This window comes from Girardinichthys multiradiatus, chromosome Y (genome assembly GCF_021462225.1).
Source record: "Girardinichthys multiradiatus isolate DD_20200921_A chromosome Y, DD_fGirMul_XY1, whole genome shotgun sequence".
NCBI classification, from domain to species: Eukaryota; Metazoa; Chordata; class Actinopteri; order Cyprinodontiformes; family Goodeidae; genus Girardinichthys; species Girardinichthys multiradiatus.
The window spans coordinates 2,106,572-2,122,312 of NC_061818.1; positions in this window are offsets into that span (position 1 = coordinate 2,106,572).

Here is a 15,741-nt window from a genome sequence, read left to right on the forward strand (position 1 = left end):
CAGTAAGGAGGTGTACAAGAAGAAGCTGGAGAACAAGCTCCAGCAAAACAATATCAGAGATGTGTGGACAGGGATGAAGAAGATCACAGGCTTCAGGCAGAGGGATGATCAGACCGATGGAGGTCTGGACAGAGCCAATGAACTGAACATATTCATCAATAGGTTCAGTTCAGAAACAAGCTTCACGTCCTCCTCTCCTGCTCACAGCCAAACAGACATTCCACCCTCCTTTGACCCACAGGACCCACAGCTGTCCAGTAACACCTCAAATTTTTTATCTTCCACCTCAGCCCTAGACCCTTCTGCTTCTACATGTTTGCCTTCAACCATATCAGAAGATGCTGATGCTTCCTTTGCTTCCCCCTTCCACCTGTGTGTCTCAAGAAGTCAAGTGAAGAGACAACTGGAGACTGAATAGGAATAAGGCTGCAGGTCCAGATCATGTCAGCCCTAGAGTCCTGAAGGCCTGTGTGGATTCTGTGGGATTCTGCAGCACCTCTTCAACCTTAGCCTGACCCAGAAGAAGGTTCCGGTGTTGTGGAAGACCTCTTGTCTTGATTTAGTGTTAAATACAGATAAAGTTATTATAGTGGGGGATTTTAACATTCATGTTGATACTGAAAGTGATAGCCTAAATATAGCTGTTAGGTATTATTTAGTCAACTCAGAGGTAAGAACGATACAGTAAGAGTTACTTGCAGCAAGGGTAGCCCACTTTGTAGTGAAACTACAAAGTTTTGACAACCAATCTCTTTATTTATATGCACAGTTCAACAGACAGTTCAGACAGGGTGTATGTGTGTGAGACGGAAAGGAGGCTGGTTCTCATGAAGATAACAATGATCTCACACACACAGGGAGGAAGGCATAGTGCAGGTGCCTTGCAACACAAAGTTTTTACATGAGTGATAACAAGTTTTCGCAACACAAGGTTTTTACATGAGTGATAACAAGTTTTCGCACACATCCAACAGTCCCTCCTTTTATCACAAGTAAAAACATTTAATATAAAAACGAGTAAGGAAAATACTCTGTATGAGCGAAAACCCACGGACGGTAAACAGATTATATTTTGTGGGAAATACTCATACCTTTTAATGGTTGCCGAGGGCAACCATTAAAAGTTAAATGTTGATTAATACTTGAAATCATAAAAATAAAAGAATAATACTTGAAATCATAAAAATAAAAGAATTTAAAAATCTACCCTGTTTATGTCATCATTGTACTTTTTCTCATTTCACTTAAGCAACAACTTCTTTCGATTTTCTGCTGTAAGGTCATTTTATGAAATACAATGTATGAGTACATTCAGGCTTTTGATGTGATTTATTTACAACATGTCATCATAATCGTCCCCTTCATTTTTGTGCATTTCCACCTGGTTCAGTGTTGCATATGCCACCGTGACTGACTGAGTTACTATTCTTTGTACCATGCATTTGCAACATGGGATAATACATATTGACAGGAGACACAGAAGGCCCATGCATGCTATTACTGCAACTAAGAGAACCTTAAACAGATTTATCCATCACCCTGTGAGCATCCAATCTAACCAAGAAGAGTTAGGATCTGGGTGGTCATGTGCCATGACATTTTGCAGATTCTGTAGGTTGTTTCATGCTCTTGTTATGTTTGCAGAGTGTATATTATCTGGGATATATGTGCAACAGGTGTTATTCAATCCTGTAATGTTGAGAGGTTGCCATTGTTTTCTGTCGCAAGTGCAGCTTTCTGGGTCACAACTATAATTTAATCTCTGGTTACTGCGCAGTGTAGAATTCACAACGATCTGATTTTCATCTGTCCACATTCCAGAAGTGTTAAATATGAAAGATTGGTCTGGCATAAGAAATAACTTTTTATTTGTATATCCTATCAGGCCCATTGATATGGCGCAACTTGTCTCGGTGAGGTTCATAGCTTTGACATATATGGTGGGGCCTTGGGAATGCACGGGCATTATAGAACACACATAACAATCAGTTTTATTTTGAGTTTTAGCTGTGTCATTCACATAACGATACCAGTAATTTTGCAGAAATGGGTGTGTGTCATGTCCTTCCGTCAGTGGTCTGAGATGGGTCCCGTCTGATGTCCATCTCTTCTGGTTCGGTATCACCTCCTGTGGATCCTGCTTTAGATAGAGAAAGAGTCCTGCTACCAGAATTAAGCTCAGGCTTATCAGTCCTGTCCACATGTTACAGAGAGCCATTTTATAATTGGGCGCAGATCAACTGTTTTCTTCACCGGTTTGAGACGCTGGGCCATATGGGTCCTCCAACTCCTTTGAATCCGGACTTCCTTCTGCTACCCCATCGGTTGGTTTGGCTCCTGTAACGGCAAAACTGGCTTACAGTGGCTTTTATGAATCCAGGAAGGCCTCTCTGCTATTTTCAGAACTGTGGGCGTTGTCAGGAGTATTTGAAACGGCCCTTTCCACCAAGGAGTGCTCCAATCCTTCCAGTGGAGTGTTTTAATCAGGACCAGGTCTCCAGGCCTCAGGTCATTCTGTGGGATAGGAGCAGAGATTATTGGCAGACCACTTGACATTTGTTTTTCTTTTGTCTGCAACATTTTATTCATCTACTCAGCTAATGAAGTTTCCTGTTGTGCTTTCTCTATTTCATTCATGTCAGAGGGCAGAGAAAACGGTCTGCCATGTACTATTTCTTTGAGAATACAAATTTACATCAGCAACTTGGTGCCACGTGATCTCAGACTCAGAATATAGTGGGTGGAGTTATACAATGATGTACAGCAGGTGGCAAATGGAGTAAGACCAGTTTGATTTGGAGTTATTCTCATCCATAATTTAACCAGGGATAGGCATTCGGGCCATGGCCTCCCTGTTTCTTCCATTGTTTTCCTTAATCTTTAACTGAAACCCTAATGCATTAGAACTTAGTTCTATTAATTTATTTACAAAATGAGTTCCATTATCTGACCTTATAATCTGTGGGATACCATATGTGGGGAAGAAATGTGTCACTAGGTTCATCTATTACAACTAGGCAATATTTCTTCCCCCGTGTTTGCAACAAATTATGCATGATCTGCAAAAATGATTTGCATAGTCAGAAAAATTTATAGTGTAGCATTAATGCTTTACCAGATGTGACATATTCCCCCCTTGACACGTGGGTCTTCCCAATGTGTCACTGTAGCCGCTGTGTTGTATAACTTTTTTGGGAGGATTGGTTTATCTTCTATTTGATAGATGTCATCGTTTTTCTGTGCTCCTCTCTTTAGCCAGGCCTTTATTTCTGTCTTGGGTGCTGACTGTTGGGCGTCTTTCAGCACGTCTGTGTCTATAAATAGCAGATCTGACATTTTCTCTTTAATAGGTTGAAATGAGTTAGTTCTGTCCCTGATGATGTTTTAAAACCTCTATTTTGCCAAATCTTAGCATGGTGATGTACTGATCCGAAAACGTATTGGCTGTCTGTGTATATAGTAAGTATTTGTCCCTCATGTAATTCACATGCTCTTACGACAGCATATAATTCTGCTGTTTGGGCTGAGCATGTATTGGGCAGAGATTTAGCTTCTATTATCCTATCGATGGTTGTTACTGCATAACCAACTCTATTCTTTCCATATTCATCTTTAGATGCTGAGCCATCTACAAACACAACACATGAATCTGGTATAAGGGTTTGAGAAATGTCTTGTCTGGGTTTGGTGTCTTCTTCAACTTTTGCTTTATAAGAATGTGGTTTTCCATCTTCTGCAGTAGGTATTAGAGTACTTGGATTTAAAGGGCAAATCTTTTTAGAGTTATGTTTGGCTGTGATAATAATAGCAATGTCAGTGTGATATGTCTTGCATGTAGCGTCAGGTGCTTCTCTTAATATTCCTGACTTCAACATATCTTGTATTACTGGCTTAGTATCTTCTTCAGCTTCTGGCTTTAAGGGGTATTGGTGGACTGATAGCCTTTTTTCAGATATTAGTTTAACCTTGTATGGTGGGAACCCCTTTATAAGCCCTACATCAGTTGATGATTGGGACCACAGTTCAGGTGGGACAGCAGCTAGGGCAGGATGCATGTTGCTCTCTTTGCTCTCAGCTAAGCCCTGTATTTGTCCCTCTGCCTCATCTAAATGTACCCTTGGATGGACTTTGACTATCCACGCCAGAATGAGCTTCCAGATTCCTGTATTAGGATCCACTTTTGACAGTGTCAGTGCTGTTCCTGCAGAGGTTTAAAGCCTCTGTTTTTCCAAATTCTTATTATTCTTTTTTATCATATTTTATAAAGTAAGTCCTTATTACATTTAAAAATGAGATCAATATTTTTGGTAGTTGCTATTATTATAAATAATGCTTGGTTTAGTTCTTATTAAAAATAAAAAATAAAAACTCACTCACTGATGAACACAAAAAATGAAGGGCATATTATATCTTATAATCTTAGTTTATCTTACCCAGTTTTATAGATACAACATACAGTTTCAGTCAGCTTTGTATTTAGTTCAAGTAACTAAAGTTTGTTTCAATTAACTCAAGTTTTCTCTATTTCAGTCCAGTCCAGTAATTCTGTTAAGGTTCATTTCATCTTATGTTAAGTTTGAGTCTAATTCAATCATTTTGAACCTGACTGGAAAAAGTCTAAACATCTGTTAAAATCTTTTTGTTTTATCATAGAGAACTGACCTAATATTATTATGGTAATGTTGAGGACTCTAATTTTTACATAACATGAAATAGACATTTATTTCACAAAAACAGAAAGTCAAATACAGACATTTGGCCACATGAAAGTTTAAATAACCTGTTTGTAAAAGAATTATGAAAAATTGAAGACGGGTCTATGAACTTTCTTATGGTTATCAGTATTTTCAATACAGGTAGAACCTTTGCCATCTTTATATGATTTTTCGAAAAAGATTCTGGAAACTTTATCAAGATATAAATTTGGCAAAGATCATCAGAACATCAGATCTTTATTAGCGCTTTTAAGGTCCCTCAAAGATGCATTACAATGAAATCAGTCATTCCCATTCACACACATTCACACACTACTTACTTATTTCTCTGTCAGAGTAATTTTTATTTGCAAAAATTTGAACATAATTTGACTTCTATTATTCTTAAAATGCACATTGTTTCCTCATAACCCCTTTTGTTTCCACTAGGTCTGTTTTGAACGCTTCAATTCTTTTTTTTTTATTCACCAAGAATCAATAAGGTGGTCTTAGTGGGTCCACCTTAAAGGTGTTATCTGTTGGTGTCATGTTATCTATGTCAGGTCAGTGAGGTTCATAAGTCAGTCAGAACCTTGGTCATTTGGTCTGTGCTCATAATGTTTCATAGATCCAGCCTATGATTAGTCAGCAAAACGTCCACCTATAGGAGAAAAATTGATTGTTAATGAATGAGCTGCATTTCCTAGGAACACTGTCTTCCTCCTGGATGAGCATCACCTGTTGAAAAACTTTCATCATTGTTTGTTTCACATATTCAATCAGATCTTTATATTATACCAGTAGGTGAAGTTGTTAGTATCTCATGTAGACTGATATATACTGTTGCATTTGGAGAGGATCTCAGATTAAATAAACATAGTTAGAGCTTCAATCCAGGTTCATTTTGTGTCTGCAGACTTTAGCCAATTTTTCTTTTCTTTTTTTTTATACATAAAGAGCAAGATTCAAAACATTTTCAAAAGGCAGATTGTGGCAGAATGTAGACAAAACTGCTTATTGATTGACAAAATAACATTCAAGCACACAATCACCATATTAAAAGGCTCTACTTCTAGAGAATCACTAAACTCCTGAGGTCCGGTTTTGGCCCGCGGACCTTGAGTTTGACACATGCAGGGTAGAGTTACAATTTTATTTTCAGACCTTTCAGCAGAGACAGACTTCTGCTGTTTGCAGAAGTTTTATCTTTGTTTTCAGGCAGCTGCATCTCTTTGTCAAGGTCGTTTCACAGAGCTGAAATTTAACTTCTCTCAAAGAGGAAAAATCAAGAATGCACACAATCTGAGCCAAATATGGAATTATTTCCCTGTAAAATGAATCTTTTGCATTTTATCACGATATTGTTAGTAGTATAACACCATAGAATGATTTTTAAAGCACCTGTTTCTCACTAATGCTTGCCTACAAAATCTTTTACTCTCAGATTACTTCTTTAACAACATTCTGTTCTCTCTTCTCTAGTCATTGTTCACTGGGTTGTCCAGTTGGACAGTTTCCATGTTGTCCACATTGTCACCTCCTCTTTTAACTTATTTTACCACGTCCTCTAAAACCACCTCTTAGTCTTTATAATTTGGGGCTACCTTGGTATTCTAAACTGGGATGGGTGGCAGTCCGCCCCCCTTTATTTGTTTTCAGTTAAGCTGAAAGTTTTTTCCTGTGCTTTTCTTAAGGCCTCAGTATTATGTCTATGTCAGTTAAAAGCTGCTCTTATTGTTTTGTTTTTTTAATTCATCTTTTTGTTTTAATCTGTTTATCAACTGTGAGCACTCAGGGACTGAAAAGTCCCCTTTGAAATTATAATCTGGCAAGGTTTTTTATTGTCTCTTGAATCTTTTGAATGCATAATCTCCAGTTTAAGATCCCCGTGTAGTTTTAGGATTTTAGTGATAATTAAATTACCTGAAAATCCGTATTTTTATGCCATCGTGTACATATTTCTGTTAAATCAGAGCTTTTTCTCTGTCCTTTCCCCATTGTTCTTTGTTATTTTTCTCTTTTTAGTTTTAATTATTTCTAATTTTAGATTCCCTTGTAATTTTAAGACATCCTTTGTATTTAATTTGCCCAAAAACCCATGTTTTTTATTTTTTATTCCATCTATGACAGATCCTACCTGCTCCTTTTACATAGTTCTCCATAAACTTTACCTCCTCTTCTAAGTCAATTAGTTTACTTTGTTTCTTCCCCATTATGTTTTATGTTAGTTTAATTGTAGTATGAATGTCCCAGATAAAAGGTCACTGGCATGAGACTTTAAGGAGAGGACATTAACACGCCCTTCTACTGCGACTAATTCGCAGTGGTGTTAATTTTCTGGAATGAAATCCGACCTGAATCTCCAAAGTCACCAGTACGTAGTTTTAATCTGGGCAAAATAAAACACAGGACTAGCAGAATCCTGCTATGATTCTATTAAAATGCTTAGTCCTCCAAACACACACAACACAGTCACACAGTTAGTTTCAGGTACCTTGTAATTTTTCTAAGTTAACTTGGTGTTATTTTATGAGCTCAATTTACTCCGTTCTTTTTACTTTTATAGCGCTTATTCTATTCCCTCGCAGGGGAATAACCCTTAGTCGTTTTATTTGGCCCCCTTCTTGGCGGGGCCCTACCTTAATTTGTCACTATTCCTTTCACGGTGGAATAAAACAATACCAGTGCAGCGTCCTTACCGGCGACGCACTACCAACGACTTTTAAGTACTTTTCTTCTTTTATTTATATAGCGCTTACTCTATTCCCTCGGGAATATTCCTCAGTCGTTTTCTTTAATCCCCTTCACGGCGGGATTGTACCAAATTTGTCACTATTCCTTTCACGGTGGAATAAAACCATCCCAATGCAGCGTCCTTAACGGCGACGCATTACCAATGACTGTTAAGTACTTTTCCTATGAACTGTATTTTAAAACTGTCTCACCTCGGAGTTGACTTCTTGGTGACTCTCTGGACCCTGTGAGAGTCACCCCGCACCGAGGAAGGCGATGACCCTCTGGCCAGGTGTGAATTCACACACACCGGGACTTTCAGCCACTCCGGCTAATGGAGGCTGTGCAGCGGTGCTTCGCTCGACGTCAGGCTTCCCCCACGGATCCCAGAGTCACTGTTAAAGCAAAGAGAAATAAGGTTATTGAATTAATCCGGCTACGAAGGACCAATAAATGTTAGGTATTATTTAGTCAACTCAGAGGTAAGAACGATACAGTAAGAGTTACTTGCAGCAAGGGTAGCCCACTTTGCAGCGAAACTACAAAGTTTTGACAACCAATCTCTTTATTTATATACACAATTCAACAGACAGTTCAGACAGGGTGTATGTGTGTGAGACAGAAAGGAGGCTGGTTCTCACGAAGATAACAATGATCTCACACACACAGGGAGGAAGGCATAGTGCAGGTGCCTTGCAACACAAAGTTTTTACATGAGTGATAACAAGTTTTTGCACCCATCCAACAACAGCCTTTAATGCTATCTTTGACTCAATTGGCTTTGCTCAAAACATTAACAAACCTACCCACCTTTGTCTTCATTCTCTGGACCTTGTGCTGACATATGAGTGTTAAGTGTTGAGTGTTAAGGCATAACAATATTTTTTTATAACCCTGTCCTGTCTGACCATTTTTTAATAACCTTTGAGTTTAATTTAACCAAGTAGTCCACACCTGAAGAAAATTTCATTATAGTAGACAATGCTGTAACAACCTTTAAATAATCTGTTCCACTTTTAATTTCCTAATTATCACAGAAAAATACAGTGGAGGGCAATAATTTAGTTTCTTCCCCTTCACAAATTGATTCTCTTGTTCATAGTGTTACTTCATCATTGCGTGGTGCATTAGACAATGCAGCCCCCTTGAAAAAGAAGATAATCATTCATAGGAGGCTAGCTCCCTGGTTTAATTTAGATCTGAGTACTTTGAGGCACAATGTTAGAAAATTTGAGAGAAAATGGCGCTCTACACACCTAAAGGATTCCTACTTAATCTGGAAAAATAGCCTTCTGTTGTATAAAAAGACACTTCACCAAGCCAGAACAGCTTATTTCTCATCATTAATAGAAGAGAACAAGAATAACCCTAGATTTCTCTTTAGTACTGTTAGGGTTAATTAATGATTATATATGTTTTAACTTTAATAGAAGTGAAGCTTGCTGTTCAGAGTGATTATATCTTATATGTACAAGAGCTGCAAGATAGAGACAGGATGTTCTAGAACATTCTGTCAGTGCAGCTGTTTCTAATCATTATGGGTGTGCATCTCTCCCTGTTTTGTGCTTGGAACATTCTGTAACCAGGGCCTCTTCTCTTATGAATAAAAGGCAGACGGAGCAGGGGCTGTTTCAGAGTGTGTTTGGAGAATTGTAACTGAGCAGTCTCTGAGACACTCTCACCTGCAGGTTTAAACGAACTAACTTCTCTGTGTCTTTCTTTGTGCAGAATTGTGAAAGTGTTTGGTGTTTAAACCTAACATAAATGGTCCTTCGAGTCGGATGCCAAGATGCTTGACGATCCCAGTGGGTGAGTGAGATTCCAGACAAATCTGTGGCCACAGTACTAATACCCTTTCCGGGACTGGTCCCTCCCTGACAGGCTGGGGTCTGACGGCTGACGGTACTCCCGAGGACACAGAGAACCAGTGAGTAGGTCTTTCATTTAAAAGGAATGAGTGATGAAATGCAAATGACCTAAAATAGTACAGTATAGAGAAACCCTGACAATTCTAGACACTATCAGGTGAACTAAAATAGACAGTTAAATTCCGCAGGAGGGTAGACTCCCTTAGTTGAAATAGACTAATTAAACTCTACACAGGACGGCGGAGTCCTCTGTTATGTTTTTGTGAAAGTAATTAAAGTAAGAATAAAACGCGTAAAAAAGTGTGACTGAAAAACGTGTGGAAGAGTGAATGGAATAGTAATGACCATTAGGTCCTTACCTTTCATATAAACTGGAAACAGATAGTAAATGGTGAGCCTTTGTGGATGCTTGTAGGCAAGAAAATCCCACCTGAACAGGGTTGAAGTGGATTTTACCACAACTGACTTCTTGATCACCATCCTGTTTTCAAATACATAAATCCAGTATTTAGAATACACCAGGTATTAAAAAACATACTGGATCTAAATCTAGTTCAAAATGGGAAAGGGGCAAAGTAAAGAGAAACAAAGTAAACTAATTGACTTAGAAGGGGAGGTAAAGTTTATGGAGAACTATGTAAAAGGAGCAGGTATGATCTGTCATAGATGGAATAAAAAATAAAAAACATAGGTTCTTGGGCAAATTAGATACAAAGGATGTCTTAAAATTACAAGGGGATCTAAAATTAGCAATAATGAAAACTAAAAAGAGAAAAATAACAAAGAACAATGGGGGAAGAACAGAGAAAAAGCTCTGATTTAACAGAAATATGTACACGATGGCATAAAAATACGGATTTTCAGGTAACTTAATTATCACTGAAATCCTAAAACTACACGGGGATCTTAAACTGGAGATTATGCATTTAAAAGATTCAAGAGACAATGTGGACAACATGGAAACTGTCCAACTGGACAACCCAGTAAACAATGACTAGAGTTGTTAAAGAAGTAATCTGAGAGTAAAAGATTTTGTAGGCAAGCATTAGTGAGAAACAGGTGCTTTAAAAATTATTCTATGGTGTTATACTACCAACAATATCATGATAAAATGCAAAAGATTCATTTTACAGGGAAATAATTCCATATTTGGCTCAGATTGTGTGCATTCTTGATTTTTCCTCTTTGAGAGAAGTTAAATTTCAGCTCTGTGAAACGACCTTGACAAAGAGATGCAGCTGCCTGAAAACAAAGATAAAACTTCTGCAAACAGCAGAAGCCTGTCTCTGCTGAAAGGTCTGAAAAAATTGTAACTCTACCCTGCATGTGTCAAACTCAAGGTCCGCGGGCCAAAACCGGACCCCAAAAGTTTAGTGATTCTCTAGAAGTAGAGCCTTTTAATATGGTGATTGTGTGCTTGAATGTTATTTTGTCAATCAATAAGCAGTTTTGTTTACATTCTGCCACAATCTGCCTTTTGAAAATGTTTTGAATCTTGCTCTTTATGTATAAAAAAAAAAGAAAGAAAAGAAAAATTGGCTAAAGTCTGCAGACATAAAATGAACCTGGATTGAAGCTCTAACTAAGTTTATTTAATCTGAGATCTTCTCCAAATGCAACAGTATATGTCAGTCTACATGAGATACTAACAACTTCACCTACTGATATAATATAAAGATGTGAGTGAATATGTGAAACAAACAATGATGAAAGTTTTTCAACAGGTGATGCTCATCCAGGAGGAAGACAGTGTTCCTAGGAAATGCAGCTCATTCATTAACAATCATTTTTTCTCCTATAGGTGGACGTTTTGCTGATTAATCATAGGCTGGATCTATGAAACATTATGAGCACAGAACAAATGACCAAGGTTCTGACTGACTTATGAACCTCACTGACCTGACAATGATAACATGACACCCAACAGATAACACCTTTAAGGTGGATCCACTAAGACCACCTTATTGATTCTTGGTGAATAAAAAAAAAAAGAATTGAAGCGTTCAAAACAGACCTTGTGGAAACAAAAGGGGTTATGAGGAAACAATGTGCATTTTAAGAATAATAGAAGTCAAATTATGTTCAAATCTTTGCAAATAAAAATTACTCTGACAGAAAAATAAGTAAGTAGTGTGTGAATGTGTGTGAATGGGAATGACTGATTTCATTGTAATGCATCTTTGAGGGACATTAAAAGCGCTAATAAAGGTCTGATGTTCTGATGATCTTTGCCAAATTTATATCTTAATAAGGTTTCCAGAATCTTTTCCGAAAAATCATATAAAGATAGCAAAGGTTCTACCTGTATTAAAAATACTGATAACTATAGGAAAGTTCATAGATCTGTCTTCAATTTTTCCTAATTCTTTTACAAACAGGTTATTTAAACTTTCATGTGGCCAAATGTCTGTGTTTGACTTTCTGTTTTTGTGAAATAAATGTCTGTTTCATGTTATGTAAAAATTAGAGTCCTCAACATTACCATAATAATATTAGGTCAGTTCTCTATGGTAAAACAAAAAGATTTTAACAGATGTTTAGACTTTTTCCAGTCAGGTTCAAAATGATTGAATTAGACTCAAACTTAACATAAGATTAAATTAACCTTAACAGAATTACTGGACTGGACTGAAATAGAGAAAACTTGAGTTAATTGAAACAAACTTTAGTTACTTGAACTAAATACAAAGCTGACTGAAACTGTATGTTGTATCTATAAAACTGGGTAAAACAAACTAAGATTATAAGATATAATATGCCCTTCATTTTTTGTGTTCATCAGTGAGTGAGTTTTTATTTTTTATTTTTAATAAGAACTAAACCAAACATTATCTGAAGAAATAGCAAAAAGCCGAAAAGACTTAAAAGATACCCCTCTGACAGATGGAGAAACATTATTTGTAGACGGGTCTTCCAAAAAAGATGAGAAAGGTAAAACAAAAACCGGATATGCTGTAGTAACTCTTGATAAAGTACTGAAAGCAGAAGCACTCCCTTCACACTACTCAGCGCAAGCTGCTGAGTTAGTAGCCTTAACTGAAGCATGCAAATTAATGACAGGAAAATAAACCTATCCTACCAAAAAACCTATACAAATGGGCAGCAATATCGAGTCATGGAGTTTCTCATGTCTCGAGAGGAGGAATGGTAGGATTAGTGAACAAAATATACACAACATATGGATTTAACTCTTATTCAAAAAATTTTTGTAGAAGCATTGGCATTCACCTAAGTGGGAAGGTCCCTATCAGGTGTTGTTGACCACTGGAACTGCAATTAAGATTGCAGAAAGAAACTCATGGATCCATCTGACACATTGTAAAAGAATAATAGAACATGACTAAAATAAGTTTCTTAATAGCAGTGTATATTCTAACCATCATAATTTGTGTTGTGGTCATAGCATTGTGGTATCTGCTGTAGCATTGTGACTTTTCAACAAACCTACAGAGAAAAGTCCGGCTACAAAGGGAATTGTAATTATAGTTTACAATTGTCTCAAACCGGTGAAGATCTCCACAACTCTGTTTAAAGGTGCTTAGGAAAGGTTCCAATCTATAAGTAAGATGTACACCCCCACACACAAGAAAATAGTGCTAGTAGCTGGAATAATCTCAGTGGTAATTGTAGGAGCTATTTTACTATGGGAACGTTTTTACGAAGAAAGAAAAGATTTGAGTAAAAGACAAATAAATGTTAATTCCTGCCCAAATGATGTAAGCATCAGAACCACAAAACTATGTGTACCAGTACAGAAAACCACTACAGTAAAAATACCCTGGGGAACGCTTGGAACAGCACGTGATGGCGCAAACAAACATGCCGCATTGTATAAGAAGTGGGAGTGGTATTTGACCTATGGAGATGTGCAATGGTGGAGTTGGAAATACTTAGTAGCAGAAACAGGACAGGACTGGTCTGATTGGTCCACAGGTCCAGCAATTAAATGGAGAAGACAATTGACCCTGATAAAAGATGGAGGAGGTCTAACCTTGACTGTAATCTCCCCCAACAACACGGGATGTACAGACTTTGTGGCGGCACCATATGTAGATTCTAGCCAAGGCCAATATTACTGGCAGATTCAAATATGCGTTAAAAACATTACTGAGCCACTTGCGGTAATACGGCATGATGCAGCCACACCTGAAAACAAAACAAACAAATGGCATATGGGGCTAAAACTATTAGTGGAGTTCAAGACAGAACCAGTAACCCCAGATGACTGGTTCAAAATATCTACAGGAATATCTAAAATAGATAACAACTGGCTTTTAATGGCAGAACAGGCTGCCCAGGCAGCAAAAACAGATTGTGTAGTATGCATGGGAGCCAGACCCCTGCTACAAGTGGTTCCCTCAACGTTGACAGAAAAATGCCTAGTAGAAGTAATGAACAGCACAAGACCCTCGACAAACTGTACTATGTGGGATAAGATTTATCCTTTGACTACCGCCGAAAAAACAAAAACCGATGTTTTCAAATAAGGTTGCTCCAGGAAATTTTTCCTGTATAAACCGAACAGGTGTGGGATCAAACATAAGCAGACTCAATAAAGATCAATGTCACTCCATCATAGCAGTAGGTGTCAGCTTTAAACCTAAAGCACGCAGCGACATCTGGTGGTGGTGTGGAGACGATAAACTGTATGACAGGTTGCCATACAACACAACTGGATTGTGTGCATCAGTGTCATTAATATTTCCCGTGTCTGTTATTCCACTCTCAGTAGCAGATTTGTTGGGTACAGTAGCCAGCATATTTCCACACACCTGGAAAAATAGAGAAAAAAGATCAGGATGGAGTAAAGACGACCCTACTTATATAGATAGCATAGGAATACCAAGAGGAGTTCCTGATGAATATAAGTTAGCAGATCAAGTAGCAGCAGGTTTTGAATCCACCATATGCTGGTGGTGCACAATAAATAAAAATGTTGACAGAATAAATTACATCCATTACAATGTGCAACGACTAGGAAATAAAACTGAAGAAGGATTCTCAGCCATCCATGAACAATTGTCAGCTACCTCTTTAATGGCTTTCCAAAATAGAATTGCTGTCGATATGCTCTTAGCTGAAAAAGGTGGAGTATGTTCAATATTTGGGCATCAATGTTGTACGTTCATTCCAAATAACACCGCAGCTGATGGGAGCCTCACCAAGGCCCTGGAGGGCCTTAGGTCACTTAACAGCAAAATGAAAGATCATTCTGGAGTTGACACCACAATGTGGGATGGGTTTGGAGAAATGTTTGGTAGATATAAACAATTAGTGTTGTCTATCCTTATGTCAATAGCAGTCTTTGCAGCTATTCTCACATTGTGTGGATGTTGTTGTATTCCGTGTATAAGAGCTTTGTGCACTCGCATAATAACCTCTGCTATTCAGCCAGTCAAAACAGAAATGTCAGAGATGTATGCCCTCCTGAGACCTGAGGAGACAGAAGGAGCCAGTGATGATGATGATGATGACCAGGAAGAAGAAGAGACTTCTCTGCATTTCCCTGATCTTTATCCTGACCCTAACGACAATTAGTTGTATACAGTAAACTTAAAGACCTCCTGCTACTTTTTTAATGACATGTACAGATAAAACACACCATGATGTCTTAACTGAAAATCTGAGAAGAAAAGGTTAATGATTGATGTATCAAGTGTTTAAAACATTTATAAAGAGGAGGAAAATGTTAGGGTTAATTAATGATTATATATGTTTTAACTTTAATAGAAGTGAAGCTTGCTGTTCAGAGTGATTATATCTTATATGTACAAGAGCTGCAAGATAGAGACAGGATGTTCTAGAACATCTGTCAGTGCAGCTGTTTCTAATCATTATGGGTGTGCATCTCTCCCTGTTTTGTGCTTGGAACATTCTGTAACCAGGGCCTCTTCTCTTATGAATAAAAGGCAGACGGAGCAGGGGCTGTTTCAGAGTGTGTTTGGAGAATTGTAACTGAGCAGTCTCTGAGACACTCTCACCTGCAGGTTTAAACGAACTAACTTCTCTGTGTCTTTCTTTGTGCAGAATTGTGAAAGTGTTTGGTGTTTAAACCTAACAAGTACAGTTGCAAAACTTACACAGAGCCATAGCTCTGTTGAGCCATATATTCCCCCAGCTCTCAGCAGTCATGACTTTATGGGATTCTTCTTAAATAAAATTGATTCTATTAAAAATAAAATCTTTGACATACTCCCGAAGATGATTACTTCATCCTCAGCAAGTGAGACAACATTGGAAATAACTGCAGAACCTGATTTGTGTTTGGACTGTTTTGATCCTGTGGAGCTTCCTGAGTTATCAGAAATATTTGTTTTGTCTAAACCTTCAACTTGTATGTTAGACCCAATCCCAACCAAATTATTTAAGGAAGTGTTCCCTCTGATTACCAGCCCCATTTTAGATATGATTAATCTACCCTTAGTAAATGGATATGTAACACAGGC